Source organism: Amblyomma maculatum, unplaced genomic scaffold, assembly GCF_055883805.1.
Source record: "Amblyomma maculatum isolate TAMU_Amacu unplaced genomic scaffold, ASM5588380v1 scaffold_86, whole genome shotgun sequence".
Classification (NCBI taxonomy): domain Eukaryota; kingdom Metazoa; phylum Arthropoda; class Arachnida; order Ixodida; family Ixodidae; genus Amblyomma; species Amblyomma maculatum.
Window position 1 is genome coordinate 123,553 of NW_028146811.1, and position 17,448 is coordinate 141,000.

The 17,448-nt window shown below is 46.5% G+C and overlaps 1 non-coding gene across 1 annotated transcript; it reads left to right on the forward strand.

The window, feature by feature from the left end:
* The first annotated feature begins 3,096 nt into the window (after positions 1-3,096).
* Positions 3,097-3,169, forward strand: TRNAL-CAA (transfer RNA leucine (anticodon CAA)). Its single transcript has one exon. It is a non-coding gene; the product is annotated as a tRNA-Leu (tRNA).
* The last annotated feature ends 14,279 nt before the right edge of the window (positions 3,170-17,448 follow it).

Below are 17,448 nucleotides of genomic sequence, written 5' to 3' on the forward strand. Positions count from 1 at the left end.
TCCCCCCTGCTACTTGCTTGGGTATTTATGTATCTGCATACGAACCTTGAGGGTGTTCACCAGCGGAAGAGCAGTTGGAAGAGCACCGGACGCGATATTCGGAGGTCGTGGGTTCGGTCCCCACCATCGGCACGTTGTTTTTTCTTCTACTTTGTATTTAATTATCTTTCCCCTAAACATATTACATTACTAATCTCTGTGATTAACGAAGTAAAAATTAAAAAAAAGAAAAAAAGACATAAAATACAATCCCTAATGCTTTCCTTGGCCTCGCCGACTGTTGGCTTCTTTCCTACATGTATGATAACGAGCACCCTCATTTTCCATTGATTTATCTGCTTGTAGCTTACGGGGGTCTCGGTTCTGGCAGTCTTGAAGCCATAGGTAGCGTACGAGGGTTCAAGCACAGCTTTCGCCCTCGCTCTTGATCACGTTCTACGTGACGCTGACGGTAACAAAGGACGTTCTACGTCCGCCGCTATGGCTGAGCGTGGCGCTGGTGAACACCCTCAAGGTTCGTATACAGATACATAAATACCCAAGCAAGTAGCAGGGGGGACAGCGGCCGATGTAGCTCAGTTGGAAGAGCACCGGACGCGATATTCGGAGGTCGTTGGTTCGGTCCCCACCATCGGCACGTTGTTTTTTCTTCTACTTTGTATTTAATTATCTTTCCCCTAAACATATTACATTACTAATTTCTGTGATTAACGAAGTAAAAATTAAAAAAAAAGAAAAAAAAGACATAAAATACAATCCCCAATGCTTTCCTTGGCCTCGCCTACTGTTGGCTTCTTTCCTACATGTATGATAACGAGCACCCTCATTTTCCATTGATTTATCTGCTTGTAGCTTACGGGGTCTCGGTTCTGGCAGTCTTGAAGCCATAGGTAGCGTAAGAGGGTTCAAGCACAGCTTTCGCCCTCGCTCTTGATCACGTTCTACGTGACGCTGACGGTAACAAAGGACGTTCTACGTCCGCCGCTATGGCTGAGGGTGGCGCTGGTGAACACCCTCAAGGTTCGTATACAGATACATAAATACCCAAGCAAGTAGCAGGGGGGACAGCGGCCGATGTAGCTCAGTTGGAAGAGCACCGGACGCGATATTCGGAGGTCGTGGGTTCGGTCCCCACCATCGGCACGTTGTTTTTTCTTCTACTTTGTATTTAATTATCTTTCCCCTAAACATATTACATTACTAATTTCTGTGATTAACGAAGTAAAAATTAAAAAAACAGAAAAAAAAGACAAAATACAATCCCCAATGCTTTCCTTGGCCTCGCCGACTGTTGGCTTCTTTCCTACATGTATGATAACGAGCACCCTCATTTTCCATTGATTTATCTGCTTGTAGCTTACGGGGGTCTCGGTTCTGGCAGTCTTGAAGCCATAGGTAGCGTAAGAGGGTTCAAGCACAGCTTTCGCCCTCGCTCTTGATCACGTTCTACGTGGCGCTGACGGTAACAAAGGACGTTCTACGTCCGCCGATATGGCTGAGGGTGGCGCTGGTGAACACCCTCAAGGTTGGTATACAGATACATAAATACCCAAGCAAGTAGCAGGGGGGACAGCGGCCGATGTAGCTCAGTTGGAAGAGCACCGGACGCGATATTCGGAGGTCGTGGGTTCGGTCCCCACCATCGGCACGTTGTTTTTCTTCTACTTTGTATTTAATTATCTTTCCCCTAAACATATTACATTACTAATTTCTGTGATTAACGAAGTAAAAATTAAAAAAAAAGAAAAAAAAAGACATAAAATACAATCCCCAATGCTTTCCTTGGCCTCGCCGACTGTTGGCTTCTTTCCTACATGTATGATAACGAGCACCCTCATTTTCCATTGATTTATCTGCTTGTAGCTTACGGGGGTCTCGGTTCTGGCAGTCTTGAAGCCATAGGTAGCGTAAGAGGGTTCAAGCACAGCTTTCGCCCTCGCTCTTGATCACGTTCTACGTGACGCTGACGGTAACAAAGAACGTTCTACGTCCGCCGCTATGGCTGAGGGTGGCGCTGGTGAACACCCTCAAGGTTCGTATACAGATACATAAATACCCAAGCAAGTAGCAGGGGGGACAGCGGCCGATGTAGCTCAGTTGGAAGAGCACCGGACGCGATATTCGGAGGTCGTGGGTTCGGTCCCCAACATCGGCACGTTGTTTTTTCTTCTACTTTGTATTTAATTATCTTTCCCCTAAACATATTACATTACTAATTTCTGTGATTAACGAAGTAAAAATTAAAAAAAAAGAAAAAAAAAGACATAAAATACAATCCCCAATGCTTTCCTTGGCCTCGCCGACTGTTGGCTTCTTTCCTACATGTATGATAACGAGCACCCTCATTTTCCATTGATTTATCTGCTTGTAGCTTACGGGGGTCTCGGTTCTGGCAGTCTTGAAGCCATAGGTAGCGTAAGAGGGTTCAAGCACAGCTTTCGCCCTCGCTCTTGATCACGTTCTACGTGACGCTGACGGTAACAAAGGACGTTCTACGTCCGCCGCTATGGCTGAGGGTGGCGCTGGTGAACACCCTCAAGGTTCGTATACAGATACATAAATACCCAAGCAAGTAGCAGGGGGGACAGCGGCCGATGTAGCTCAGTTGGAAGAGCACCGGACGCGATATTCGGAGGTCGTGGGTTCGGTCCCCACCATCGGCACGTTGTTTTTTCTTCTACTTTGTATTTAATTATCTTTCCCCTAAACATATTACATTACTAATTTCTGTGATTAACGAAGTAAAAATTAAAAAAAAGAAAAAAAAAGACATAAAATACAATCCCCAATGCTTTCCTTGGCCTCGCCGACTGTTGGATTCTTTCCTCATGTATGATAACGAGCACCCTCATTTTCCATTGATTTATCTGCTTGTAGCTTACGGGGGTCTCGGTTCTGGCAGTCTTGAAGCCATAGGTAGCGTAAGAGGGTTCAAGCACAGCTTTCGCCCTCGGTCTTGATCACGTTCTACGTGACGCTGACGGTAACAAAGGACGTTCTACGTCCGCCGCTATGGCTGAGGGTGGCGCTGGTGAACACCCTCAAGGTTCGTATACAGATACATAAATACCCAAGCAAGTAGCAGGGGGGACAGCGGCCGATGTAGCTCAGTTGGAAGAGCACCGGACGCAATATTCGGAGGTCGTGGGTTCGGTCCCCACCATCGGCACGTTGTTTTTTCTTCTACTTTGTATTTAATTATCTTTCCCCTAAACATATTACATTACTAATTTCTGTGATTAACGAAGTAAAAATAAAAAAAAGAAAAAAAAGACATAAAATACAATCCCCAATGCTTTCCTTGGCCTCGCCGACTGTTGGCTTCTTTCCTACATGTATGATAACGAGCACCCTCATTTTCCATTGATTTATCTGCTTGTAGCTTACGGGGGTCTCGGTTCTGGCAGTCTTGAAGCCATAGGTAGCGTAAGAGGGTTCAAGCACAGCTTTCGCCCTCGCTCTTGATCACGTTCTACGTGACGCTGACGGTAACAAAGGACGTTCTACGTCCGCCGCTCTTGCTGAGGGTGGCGCTGGTGAACACCCTCAAGGTTCGTATACAGATACATAAATACCCAAGCAAGTAGCAGGGGGGACAGCGGCCGATGTAGCTCAGTTGGAAGAGCACCGGACGCGATATTCGGAGGTCGTGGGTTCGGTCCCCACCATCGGCACGTTGTTTTTCTTCTACTTTGTATTTAATTATCTTTCCCCTAAACATATTACATTACTAATTTCTGTGATTAACGAAGTAAAATTAAAAAAAAAAAGAAAAAAAAGACATAAAATACAATCCCCAATGCTTTCCTTGGCCTCGCCGACTGTTGGCTTCTTTCCTACATGTATGATAACGAGCACCCTCATTTTCCATTGATTTATCTGCTTGTAGCTTACGGGGGTCTCGGTTCTGGCAGTCTTGAAGCCATAGGTAGCATAAGAGGATTCAAGCACAGCTTTCGCCCTCGCTCTTGATCACGTTCTACGTGACGCTGACGGTAACAAAGGACGTTCTACGTCCGCCGCTATGGCTGAGGGTGGCGCTGGTGAACACCCTCAAGGTTCGTATACAGATACATAAATACCCAAGCAAGTAGCAGGGGGGACAGCGGCCGATGTAGCTCAGTTGGAAGAGCACCGGACGCGATATTCGGAGGTCGTGGGTTCGGTCCCCACTATCGGCACGTTGTTTTTTCTTCTACTTTGTATTTAATTATCTTTCCCCTAAACATATTACATTACTAATTTCTGTGATTAACGAAGTAAAAATTAAAAAAAAGAAAAAAAAAGGCATAAAATACAATCCCCAATGCTTTCCTTGGCCTCGCCGACTGTTGGCTTCTTTCCTACATGTATGATAACGAGCACCCTCATTTTCCATTGATTTATCTGCTTGTAGCTTACGGGGGTCTCGGTTCTGGCAGTCTTGAAGCCATAGGTAGCGTAAGAGGGTTCAAGCACAGCTTTCGACCTCGCTCTTGATCACGTTCTACGTGACGCTGACGGTAACAAAGGACGTTCTACGTCCGCCGCTATGGCTGAGGGTGGCGCTGGTGAACACCCTCAAGGTTCGTATACAGATACATAAATACCCAAGCAAGTAGCAGGGGGGACAGCGGCCGATGTAGCTCAGTTGGAAGAGCACCGGACGCGATATTCGGAGATCGTGGGTTCGGTCCCCACCATCGGCACGTTGTTTTTTCTTCTACTTTGTATTTAATTATCTTTCCCCTAAACATATTACATTACTAATTTCTGTGATTAACGAAGTAAAAATTAAAAAAAAGAAAAAAAAGACATAAAATACAATCCCCAATGCTTTCCTTGGCCTCGCCGACTGTTGGCTTCTTTCCTACATGTATGATAACGAGCACCCTCATTTTCCATTGATTTATCTGCTTGTAGCTTACGGGGGTCTCGGTTCTGGCAGTCTTGAAGCCATAGGTAGCGTAAGAGGGTTCAAGCACAGCTTTCGCCCTCGCTCTTGATCACGTTCTACGTGACGCTGACGGTAACAAAGGACGTTCTACGTCCGCCGCTATGGCTGAGGGTGGCGCTGGTGAACACCCTCAAGGTTCGTATACAGATACATAAATACCCAAGCAAGTAGCAGGGGGGACAGCGGCCGATGTAGCTCAGTTGGAAGAGCACCGGATGCGATATTCGGAGGTCGTGGGTTCGGTCCCCACCATCGGCACGTTGTTTTTTCTTCTACTTTGTATTTAATTATCTTTCCCCTAAACATATTACATTACTAATTTCTGTGATTAACGAAGTAAAAATTAAAAGAAAAGAAAAAAAAGACATAAAATACAATCCCAATGCTTTCCTTGGCCTCGCCGACTGTTGGCTTCTTTCCTACATGTATGATAACGAGCACCCTCATTTTCCATTGATTTATCTGCTTGTAGCTTACGGGGGTCTCGGTTCTGGCAGTCTTGAAGCCATAGGTAGCGTAAGAGGGTTCAAGCACAGCTTTCGCCCTCGCTCTTGATCACGTTCTACGTGACGCTGACGGTAACAAAGGACGTTCTACGTCCGCCGCTATGGCTGAGGGTGGCGCTGGTGAACACCCTCAAGGTTCGTATACAGATACATAAATACCCAAGCAAGTAGCAGGGGGGACAGCGGCCGATGTAGCTCAGTTGGAAGAGCACCGGACGCGATATTCGGAGGTCGTGGGTTCGGTCCCCACCATCGGCACGTTGTTTTTTCTTCTACTTTGTATTTAATTATCTTTCCCCTAAACATATTACATTACTAATTTCTGTGATTAACGAAGTAAAAATTAAAAAAAAAGAAAAAAAAGACATAAAATACAATCCCCAATGCTTTCCTTGGCCTCGCCGACTGTTGGCTTCTTTCCTATATATATATATATATATATATATACACACGCTACGACTACGGTCGTCTTCCACGGTTAAAGCTGGGAATGTAGCGAGATAACGAGTTCTGATTCATTGATCGCTAATTTATTGATTGACTTCATCCTTTCTAATCTGTTTCGTTCCTTCTTCAAATCTAGACTAATTAGAGACCATACCATCCTGTGGTCACTGCATCTCGCCTTTCCGATTGGCTCTACATCCTGCATAAACATCCGTGTTAGAACAGAGTATGAGATTTAATTTCATTTTTAGGCTCACCGTTTGGGCTTTCCCATCTCCACTTCCGGTTTTTTCGTCCGCTGAAGAAGGTATTCATGATTGTGAACACAACTAATACCTCCAGAGTCAATGCCAGAAGCCTACTTCCTGCTCTAAAGCCTTCTTTTGGCCTACCTTGGCGTTGAAGTCGCCCATCAGTACAGTATAGTGTGTTTTCATTTCTCGATTGCCTATTTTACATCTTCGTAGAAGCTCTCAGCTGCCTGGTCATCACGACTACATGTAGGCGCATAGGCCTTCAGTTTACACCGCCTATTAAGCTTATAACCACGATGTCTGCCGCCCTCTTATTATTCTTATAGGATTCATCTATATTACCAGCTATATACTTCTTGACAAGAAACACTACTAGTTCTCGTCTCTCCGAAAACCACGTAAACTCAATACACACCCGCCTGTTGGTGCGGGCGTGTAGCGTCCTAACCTCACTAAGCCCTATGATATCCCATTTCATGCCCGCTAGTACTTCGACCAGCACTGATAAACTAGCGCACTAGCTAGGGATCTAACGCTAAACGTTGGAAGGACAGTTTTCAATGGCGTCTTGTCCGGAGCCAGATATTCTTAGCACTCTCCGCTAAGTCACAGGTCCGCTAGGGACTGAGGGGCCCAGTGTTTATTGGAGTATTGATAGGAGGTTGTGGCCAAATACTTCACCAGGGTGCCCAAATCCTCTTAAGGAGGGGCTGTTCACCGTCACGAGGTTGAAGCTCAAACTGTTTATGCAAATCCATCCCCAAGCTGCTTTGTTTTTATTCGGTGGATAATTACGTGGTATTCGATTTCGAGCCACCGCCCTCTTGCGCGCAAGGCGGATTAAAACAATAAAAAGCTCTAAAGTTCACGAAGGAAATGATGCTTTGTCATAGTTAATTCAATTCTGGTTTGGTTCCTCAAATTGTTGTGTTGCAGTTGAAAAGCCAGCACAAGAACAGGATACTCGGGCTAATCTCCTAAGTGCGTTTTGCTCCTCTTCATGAGGACGCGTAATTTTGTGAGGATGGGCGTAGAATATCGAAGTCGGTATAGGAGGAATAAGCATGCAGGGATGAATGTTTTTGCGACAGCTGCTGGAATTCGAACGCTCTTCGAGGCAAGTTCTAATTTCGCATTGCGCTTCTTTGCCATGATTTCATTCCTCTTATGCAAATCGGATATATTTTATAAAAGAACTCTCGAAGGACCTTGTCGCCACTGCGGCAGGTGGGGAGGCGATCGAAAACACCACTCCCTTTTGCTATGCTAAGCTGAAGCGGGCACCAAGATTTTCCACAATCAATTCCTTTTCGCTACCTTTGAAGTAGCACCCAGCGTTGTTTAGAATTGCTGCTGCAATATCTGAAAATATACAGATTAATTTTGTTCCTTCAACGCAGGTCTTCAGTACTAGAAGCCGACCGGCGTCTCTGATCAAGACTGTCAAAACAGCTACCAGTTTTGTTTTTTTCTGGTCAGATTCGGCACAATGCAATCTACCACATACTGCAAGCCTTTTTTTTATCAGCCATAATCAAGGCTATACACCTGAGCCTCTACTTCAAGCCGGGGCATAAGTATAGGCTCTAAGAAATAAATGAATCAAGCTCCTCTGAATAATATATTTCATATGAATCTTCTTTACTTGTCTTAAAACCTCAACCCTCATTTGCCGAGCGTGCATGAATAACTTTGCTGTCGGCTCTGGCAAATCAAGTCTAACAGTACTGAAAAAATTTTCAAGTGCATCTTGTCTGTAGCAGCTAAACTGATAGATACTTTAGTTTAGTTTTTGTTCTTACAAAAAAAGTCTATCTAAATTCGCCACGCCATTAAATCACAAGGATGTAACCGAATAGGTTCTGAAACATCCGATATACTGCAAAAATTTGGCTTTCGTTCTTTTCGTTGTTTTGTCACTATTTTCTTAACCAAACACCCTTCTCTCGGCTCTTTTTTTTTTTTTTTTGTGGAGGAAGCATGAATTACGTACAATGCTTACAATACGTGCAGCTCCCTTTCTATCACCGCGAACAATCACATTTGTTTTTCTTATTTTCTACACGCATAATGAACCAGACGGTCTTATTGTACGCTTACTTCACTTACTCGCAATGTGCGAACACTTACAGGGCGCAACCTACTCGCGCTTTAGCCTATTTATGCGTTCTAATAGCTTCTCGCTTGCTGTCACTCTTGCCACTTATAATGGCAGAAAGAGTCTTCCCGGATTCCTGCTTAACGCAAAGGCATAGATATTTCTCGATTACGTGTTTTTTACCAAGTTTTTTTAAAACGTGAAGTGCGACAGAACACGTTCTGCAGTGCGCCGTGCAAGCTACCTTCGAACTACAACATTTGCCCCGTAAAGCCCCGGGAACGTTTATTGGGCGGAGTAACCACGTGACCGTCGGGAACGAATCAAAGGCGCGGCGGAGCAAAGAAACGCATGCTTTACTTCCCCAGTTCTAGGGACTTCATATATACTTAGAACCACCGCGGCAGCGGCCCAGTCGTTACAGCTTTCCTTGACGAGTTGCTGGACGTTATCTGAAGCGAAGTGGGTGAACGTTCCCTTTGACCTGATCTGAGGTGGCCGAACAGGTTAGGCAAATTTTGTCCGCAGTACCATTGCTCAATGAAATGCCAAGCCATTGTCATGTGGGCCGATGCCCCCCCTCCCCCCGTATACTATGTACTCTAGTCCCCACAGAGTCTATTAAGCCCTCGTCAGGATCAATTCGTTCTTCTCATTGGCTACACAAAATGCTCAAACCGCCTAGTTCTGGAAGCCATGTCTGACCTGAAGCTGCTGCTTTCAGCCGGACTGCACATAGCAACTTCGATGAGTGCGGCGAGATCTCCCGTAGGACTTGTTCTATGTGAATGCCCTGCATGATGTGACGAAAAAAAAAGTGGGGCTTAGCGCAGTAGGTTGCGAAAGCAATAATAGCATGGCCACGCTATAGTTCAGCCCGTAGTGCAGCAAATTGGGGTGTACGATGTTGACCGTACGATTAACACAGGACACACATTGGAGTTTAGTATTGTTTAGCTTTATTGTTTATACATATGAAGACACTTCGGTGATCACTGAAGTAGTGAGACTTCGTCTCCACACGAGTAAACACATAGCCATCACACTGTAGAGAGGGGCCTTCTGGTCTTTAAGGCTCGCTCGACACGTTCTATACACCACAGCACTTCTCATCGTTTCCTCGCCCCATTCTGGAAAAGCTAGGTGAAGAGTAGGATACATGAGTTCGCTTATCAGAGTTAAGCAGTTTTAATTTATGGCATAGGCGATTGCACACTGAGCACACACTTCCGAAGGGGTTATTCGTGAATCGTCTTTGAAATTGATGCGTAGCCGAGTCCAATTCACTAACTCTTCTCGCCTACTCTGAACGTCGTTGCTCTTCCAAGTCCCCCGCTGACAAAGTGAAACGAGCCTTCACAAGTGACGCTTGCCGTCTCTTTTTCAAACATACGGCTCGTTCTTGCGACGTCTTGTCTGCACGCCGTTTCTTCCGGGTCTCGTTATACTTTACTTGTCGAAGAGCACGACCAACACGCTCCTTTTCAAGCCGTTGTTGTCGTTCTTCTGTTTCCTGAACGCGTCGTTGCCGCCTTGTTGCATTCCATCGTTCTTGACTGCTGCGTGAACACGTCGACAAATAGTCTTCACTGTTCAAACCGTTCATTACTGTGTGATTTTCCTTCTCTTCCTCTCAACTTTGAGAGAAGAGGTCACAGCAGCGCCTCCACTCGGTAGCAGCATGTCTCCAGCTGCAGCGCGCCGTGCCTACCGACCGCCGCCACCACCCGACGACTCGACTTGGTCGCCCATCTCTCACAGCTGGTGTGACGTCACAGTGATGTCATCATCTCATCCGCGGCATGGCGTGCTGATCGGCTGCCGCCGCCACCCGACGGCTCGATTTGGTAGCCAATCTCTCGCAGCTGGTATGACGTCACAGCCATCCCGTGACTACGCCGTGGCCACGCGAAGGGCTGAAAATGGGAGTAGTATTGCTTTCGCAATAAAACAGCCTCTATGCCGTGCACTGAAGCGTCTTGACCCGCACTCTCTCATTGAGATGAATATTTAGTGACAGGGTCCAACGGCGATTACTGGTATAGGGAAGGTATGAAAGGCGCAGCTCCTCTTCTTGAGAGCGTTGAGTCTTCACGATTTATGCTGACTTTGGTGTAGCCTTTATGATCTTACTCCATTTTCTCCTTAACAGTTATATCAACACCCTGTGCGGGGTAGCAAATTCGGTAGTTCTCACAGTTAACCTCGCTGCCTTTCATCCTCCTACTCCTCCTCCGCTTCCATCGCTTCTACCATAAGTACAAGTTCATTCATATTGCAATACTCCAGCACTCGTTACGTGCGTTTTGAGGGTTATATATTTTATGTTAGTAACAGCGCACGAGAGAGACTTGTACATCAGGAGCACGGCTCTGTCTATGGACTGAGGCTAGACAGCGCAGATCCGGCCCGAGAAAAAAAGAAAGAAGAGTCCTTCATTACAGCACAATCAGTAAACAGAAATAAACATCGTCCGTTAATTTGGTCATCCCGAACCCCGAAATCACTTTCCACTTTGCGCCGCGGCGCAGCTCAGCCTGAACGCCCCGCGCCGTCCGCATCAGTATCACAGCACCACAACGATGCGGGTCGAGTAAATGGACCTCGTCAAGGTACACGGGCGCGTCCTGATTGCCGAATTATGCCGCACCACCCCGTATCAAGAGCTTCATTTCCTTCAAGACGGAGGAGGGGGGTCCGGACACGCTGACGACCGACACGACCAGAAAGAGCGTGTACTACGCACGACGCTCTCTCTATAGTTCGCCGCGATTCCGGAAATCTATGCGCATCTATACCCACACACTCCCGCCCGCGTCCGCCCAGGCGCGAGAGCGAAAGAAAGGAGAAACAGGCAACCGCGATATATACGAGCGTATTTATGCCAGAGTGTACAAATACACGCTCAGCGGTCGCCTAAGTAGCTCGGCAGGCGGGGGCGTTTTCCTTCCCGCACGCGCGGAGGAGCCTTACGCGCACGCTCGCGGGTACACAAACCGCCGACGCGGCTGGATTCGGCCGTCTCGTGTCCTGTCTTGCGAAGAGATGATGTCACGCTAAGTTGCACGGTCAATGCGGAATGAAAAGGCCTAATGCATGGCCATTACGAGCGCTGCCGGGCTCTATATGAACGCGCGCACTCCGACACCCGCACGCACACACGTGCAAAAGCGCACGCACACAAAGTCGGGCTCAATAAGCAGCCGCGCATAATACGGGGTGCGCGCTGCATCCAGCGTGTAGAAATATATATGTGTGTGTGGCTTGGTCGTGTATATTTTTGTTTGCGAGGAGGCAGCGAGGCAGGGCTCCGCTCAAGAAGAAATGTCTCGGTCCCCTAAGTTGCAATGAGCCGGATTTGGCTGGCTGGATGCGGCGAGTGACTGCCACATCCCCCCTCCCGCCGCCATTGCATCCATGCGTCTCGTGATTTCTGCGCTCCCGCCACCAGACTCGCGGCATGCTTGGCTTCATTTCATATTTGTCCCCCGTGAAGTCTGTGGGCGCTTCTCTCTCCCACTTCTCCTGTGAGTTTGTCTTTTGCGCGACCGCGCTCTACTAGCGCTCTCTTTATGCCGCGCGATTGTTTGCTCGAAACGTCTCTTGGTGCGCGGGGGCGTTGTCGTCTCCCACAACCGCGCTTCGAGCAGAGCATTCACGGCCGTCGGCGGCATCATTGCCCTACTTGCTGCCTTACAACAGCAGCCCCGGAACATCCTTCTCGCGCCACTTGGCGCCGTGTTTCAACCTGCGGCGTAGCAAGAGCTCCATTCCGAGCCAGTGATTCTCCGTTGCCGACAGGACCCATTAAGGCGGCGCGAAGTTAGTTTCATCGGTGTAACGGTCGCTTGGCTACAATTGTTTGGTAGTTCAGTGCGATCTTTGCGATATGCTTCCTAAGAGTGGAGGCCGTTCATAAAGTGTTATTGGCGTCAATTTATAGTGCGTCGCAAACAAAAGTTCTCTCGTTGAGATGCACGCTCACAGATGATAAACTACGTATAGGCCTGAGTGCTCGCGTGATCTGCCTGGATCTTGCAGCGGGCGCTCTCACATCGGGGAAATGGGGTAGGCACTTCTTTCAGTTTTCAAAGCGAGAACTCTGAAAACTCTGACAGACACGGACGGACGGACTGACGGGCGGAAAGACGGACGGACAGACGGACAGACAGACAGACAGACAGACAGACAGACAGACAGACAGACAGACAGACAGACAGACAGACAGACAGACAGACAGACAGACAGACAGACAGACAGACAGACAGACAGACAGACAGACAGACAGACAGACAGACAGACTGACTGACTGACTGACTGACTGACTGACTGACTGACTGACTGACTGACTGATTGACTGACTGACTGACTGACTGACTGACTGACTGACGGACGGACGAACAGACGGACGGACGGACGAACCGACAGACGGACGGACGGACGGACGGACGGACGGACGAACGGACGGATTAACAGACGGACGGACGCACGGACAGACGAACAGATGGACGGACGGACGAACAGACAGAGGGACGGACGGACAGACAGACAGACAGACAGACAAACAGACGGACGGACGGACGGAATACTTCGTAAGAAAATTGAGGCAGCACTCATGTGATGCGTATGCTGCCCGGCAGACGGCGATATTTTGTCAGGCCAGGTCCGTTGACTGCATTGTGATCTCCCATTCCTCCTGTTCGGACAGATATCGGCCAGGCGAAGGAAGGGGACGCCGGATAGGATAGGAGAATCTGGTTAGGGGTGGCCATCGGGTTGAATCACAAGGTTATTGGCTGGCGAGGCAGCGTTCGCATCAGCAGGTGATACCATATTGATTGTTCTGTGGTAGTGAGTTGTAGGCAGTGTTGGGGCGCAAGGCATACATTTTCGGTGAGCTCAGCAAATGAATGCATGCGTTCCTTCGAGACATTCCTTATGGGACTGCCTATGCCCGAGATAATGAATCGGCCACCTAGTTGCCTGAAGTCGCCCGCCCTAAAGCTCTTTCAAATGGCATCTGCATATTTCAGAGCAATAGTTATCAGAACAGCCTAGAAGAAGACGCTCGCTCCCACATATGGAATTATGGACATGCATTTGCCCTCGCAATGGTTTCTCATCTCCTTCGTTTCCGTCGCAGCAGCGTCGGGAACTCGACACTTGCTCGATATCTTGAGAAAAGTGGCCGACCGCATACCTTTAGCATTTCCCATGAACGTGGCAGGCGCGAACCATCAAACTCAATGGAAAATGATATAACGCTCTGCACAGGCTTCACAAAGAGGAGAGCAAGACAAAGCAAAGGTTATCCAACCAACCCCCAGTGCGTCCTTCATAATGGCGTGTGCTTAAACCATAAATCCACGGCTGCATTGGCGTATAGTGGTGTAGTTCTTGAAAAACGTGTCTTGTTCCATATACGCCAATTCGCATGCTGTTTTTTTTTTCGCAGCAAGTATAGCATTATTAAAGCAAGGTAAGGTGAACATCCCCTCTGCTTGTTTTTGAGGCTCAGTTTGTGATCATGTTGTGCTCCACGTGATGAACTGTAAATTGGTATTACGAACGGCGGATAGCAATATGCACTCATTGAGGCTCGTTGCCTGTACTTGCACTTAGTAACCCAGATCGGGAGCTGATTTCAGGCCTAACACTTCAGCATTCGTAATAATCCTCCGAACATTTGTAAAGTATAAGGCCAATCATTCTGTGAATTGCTTTGACAACTAAGCTTCTGATTTGTCAGCGCCATCTGCATGCCTTCCTTTTTAATGTGAAGAAATTGTTAAGACAGTGTACATGCACCTGTGTTTAGATGGCAACACTCACTCCCGCTCGATATGTCATGCAACAGAATGCATCGAAAGGTTTGTTCATGTAGGGGGTTGTACCCTTGCATGACAAACGTGAACATCCACCATATAGCTTCACCACACGACATAAACTCCATTCAAAATACATTTTGTTCTGGTGTATATAACCGATATTCTGAGGTTAATATGTGTGCCCGGAAAAAATGTGCGCCCAGGCCGGTGCCTACCTCGTATCAGTATGGCAATATTAAAGTGGTCTAAAAGGAAAGGAAGCACGCCAGGCCGATGAGAAGGGCAGCATGAAAAAAAAAAAAAAAGGAAGCGTGCGTGGTGATAGATAACATAAGAGTGATATTAAAAGGGAACTTTGTTTTATTGGGTGAGGTGGATTGGCTCCCAAGCTGTCAGTTTCGCTTGCAGCCGGATGAGCACTCTGTGATCGGCTTCAAGCTTGCGGGCCGTCTTTAGCCGCACGCAAGCCAGGTGATGAGCCGCGAGAACACTTTTGTACTTGGTCAGAACGCGCCGCGAGGCGGCTGGCCGCGGAGAGCCCGATGAAACGAGCGATACCGAGGGCGATTAGAATCGTTCAGACGATCGACCCACAGCATCGCTTTGCTCTCTTTTCCCATAGCCACGCGTGACGTTTCTTTGTTTCGGTTTCTCCGTCTGCATTTGATAACAATAATAATAATGTTTTATTGCACAAAAAGAATACAAAGTTCCAGAAGCGGGCCTGTCAAAGCCACCAATGGCTTGAGGGACTATAGGCCCGACAAACGTCAGCGAACGAGCGTGCAATAGCCAATATTAACATATAGAAAGGTCATGTAATAGTTTGGAAGAACTATACCAACATGGGCAAATCATAAAATAAGAATTACCATTAAACTCAAGAGTATATTTTTTGTGTTACAAAGAGCCAAGCACTTTCTTTAATACAATTTTGGATGTAGCCGAGAATATCTCATCCGGCAAATCATCAAAAATTTTCGGCACATGAACACTACGTCTAGCTTCTCCATATCTCGTTGAAGAGCGCGGAACTGCAAAACGGACACTACTACGAAGGTCATCAGCGAACCAAGTCATTGCTTTAGGTATATTATTCTGCATATTAGAGATGGCCACATTCTAAGTAAAATGTTTTGAGAACAAAACAGTGTCATCAGCGTACTGAAATACTAAACCTTTTGAAATTAGCTGCTCGAAATCAATAATAAATATATTAAAAAGCAGAGGGGATAGAATGGACCCTTGAGGAACTCCGGCCTTCACAGGAAGTTTACCACTTGCATTTGTAATGTCGTCTAAGACAACCATTTGTGATCGTTCGGCAAGGTAGTTTTTGAGGATATCGAAAAATGGACCCCTGAAACCACTGGAATAGCATTCCTATAATAAAATGCCGTGATGAACTGTATCAAAAGCTTTAGATATTTCTAGAAATAAAGCAAGGCCAAACAAATTTTGATCGAAAGCTGAGAACACTTCATCAGAGAATTCCTCTAGAAGGGCGACCGTACCATGACAGGAGACGAAACCAAACTGATGAGTAGACAAAATAGAAATTTTTTTAATAAACGAAGAAATTGATTTCAAAAGGAACTTTTGAAATATTAGAAAGTATTGGAAGAATTGAAATGGGTCGATAGTTCTTCGTATCGTCTTTTTTTTCCTCCCTTGAAAAGTGGTTTAACTATAGCAGTTTTTAGCTCTTTTGGGATACACGCCGTATCAAGAAAGCCGTTTAACATAAATAGCAAAATACCGGATAAAGCTGCAATGTTCTTTTTAGCACACTGGCTGATAAGCGGTCAATACCAGAAGGCTTATTGCGCTTACAGCTGAAAATTATATGATAGAGTTCAGTTTCTGAAATCCTGGGTAGAAAAGCAGATGCTGAATGCGATTCTTTAAGCGTGCATTGAATAGCCTGACATGAAGATGCGTTCTCAGAAGCCCGTGCAAAAAAATGGTTGAACTTGTCTGCGACCTCGACAGAATCGCCCGAAAAAAAGGAAAGCGGGGAAATGTTTGCAGCGTTGTTGCCACGAAGATGGTTTATCAGTGACCATGTTTTAGCGGCATCCGTCGACGACTGGCGAAAGTTTAGGAAAAAATAGTGGGGCTTCGTTGATCTTATCCACTCCATTCCTTGCGGCTTTTTACTCGAGACGTAGGTTATTAGTTTTTGAGGCATGCTTACAACGTTTCCAAAGCATGTGTGTATGAAATGGCACGCATTATGTTCTCGGTCAACCAGTTGTAATCCTTTCTGCGTTTCTTCATTACAACACGCTTAGAACTATTTTCTAACTTCTTTATTTGGTCGTAGAAGTCACCATAGATGATCTGTGGTGAATTAGAACTAGTTAGGGCCATCCAGTGAAAACTACTGATCGGGTTATCTAAGACCCCTTGGTCAGTTATAGGGATGTAGAATACCTTATTGGGTGGGGTGGACCGAAGTGAACTTGGCAAAGGAAAAGAAGGAGACGATCGGCAGGCGACCAGGTAGTGATCCGCAAAAGGTTGCAGAATAACAGAAGAAGTAAGGGAGTGGTTAGGTGCTCGCAAAGCGATGGGGTCTAGAGAGGACGTTGTTAAATGGTCAACAACTATTTGCTCACGGGTGGGAGCTGTTATTGTATTTGCAACACCGTACACGATAGGAAGGACAAATAGTCAGATTCAGAGCAATTTGATCCACGTAGGGCATAAGGAATATATATTCAGGTCTCCCACGAGACATAATTCTTCTACTGAATTCCATGACTTCAACGTTTCCTCGAGTTCCAACAGACAACGGGTAACACTGTTGCAGGGTGGCCGACAAAGAGCTATAAAATTTAAACACCCAGTGCTTCAAGTTATCGTCAGCGCTAGGCATTCCGCGTGAGAGAAGTTCACGTCAATAGGTGAAATATCAAACGTGACTTTTATGAAGATAGCGATTGTGCCTCCTCATCGATAAGGCCGCGTCACAAAACGGCACTAGTAGCCCGGTACCGAAAACGTGTTCATGCAAGCGTCTGAAACATTAAAATCTGTTAAAACAAACACGTCAACAAATCCGATTCCTGACGTGGCGAAAAGCTTAAATTCATCCCAGTATTTTCGTAGACTTCTGATATTTGTGTTAACGATGGTAAATTCATTGTCTGAGCTGTGATCGAATAGGTCATTGAAAGACCTAAAGTTTGGCAACTGGCAGCAGGTGTTGTCCATGGCAGTTAGATAATTTGATCCAGTTCAACTGGCCTAATTATCCGAAGAAGAGAAGAGTTCTCTGCCTTTTTCACGTAGATCTTTCCACGTTTAACCCAGGCACACTTGCACCCATTTTGCTTGGCCCCTGTTTTTGCTCGCCAGAATAGATCTCGGTTCT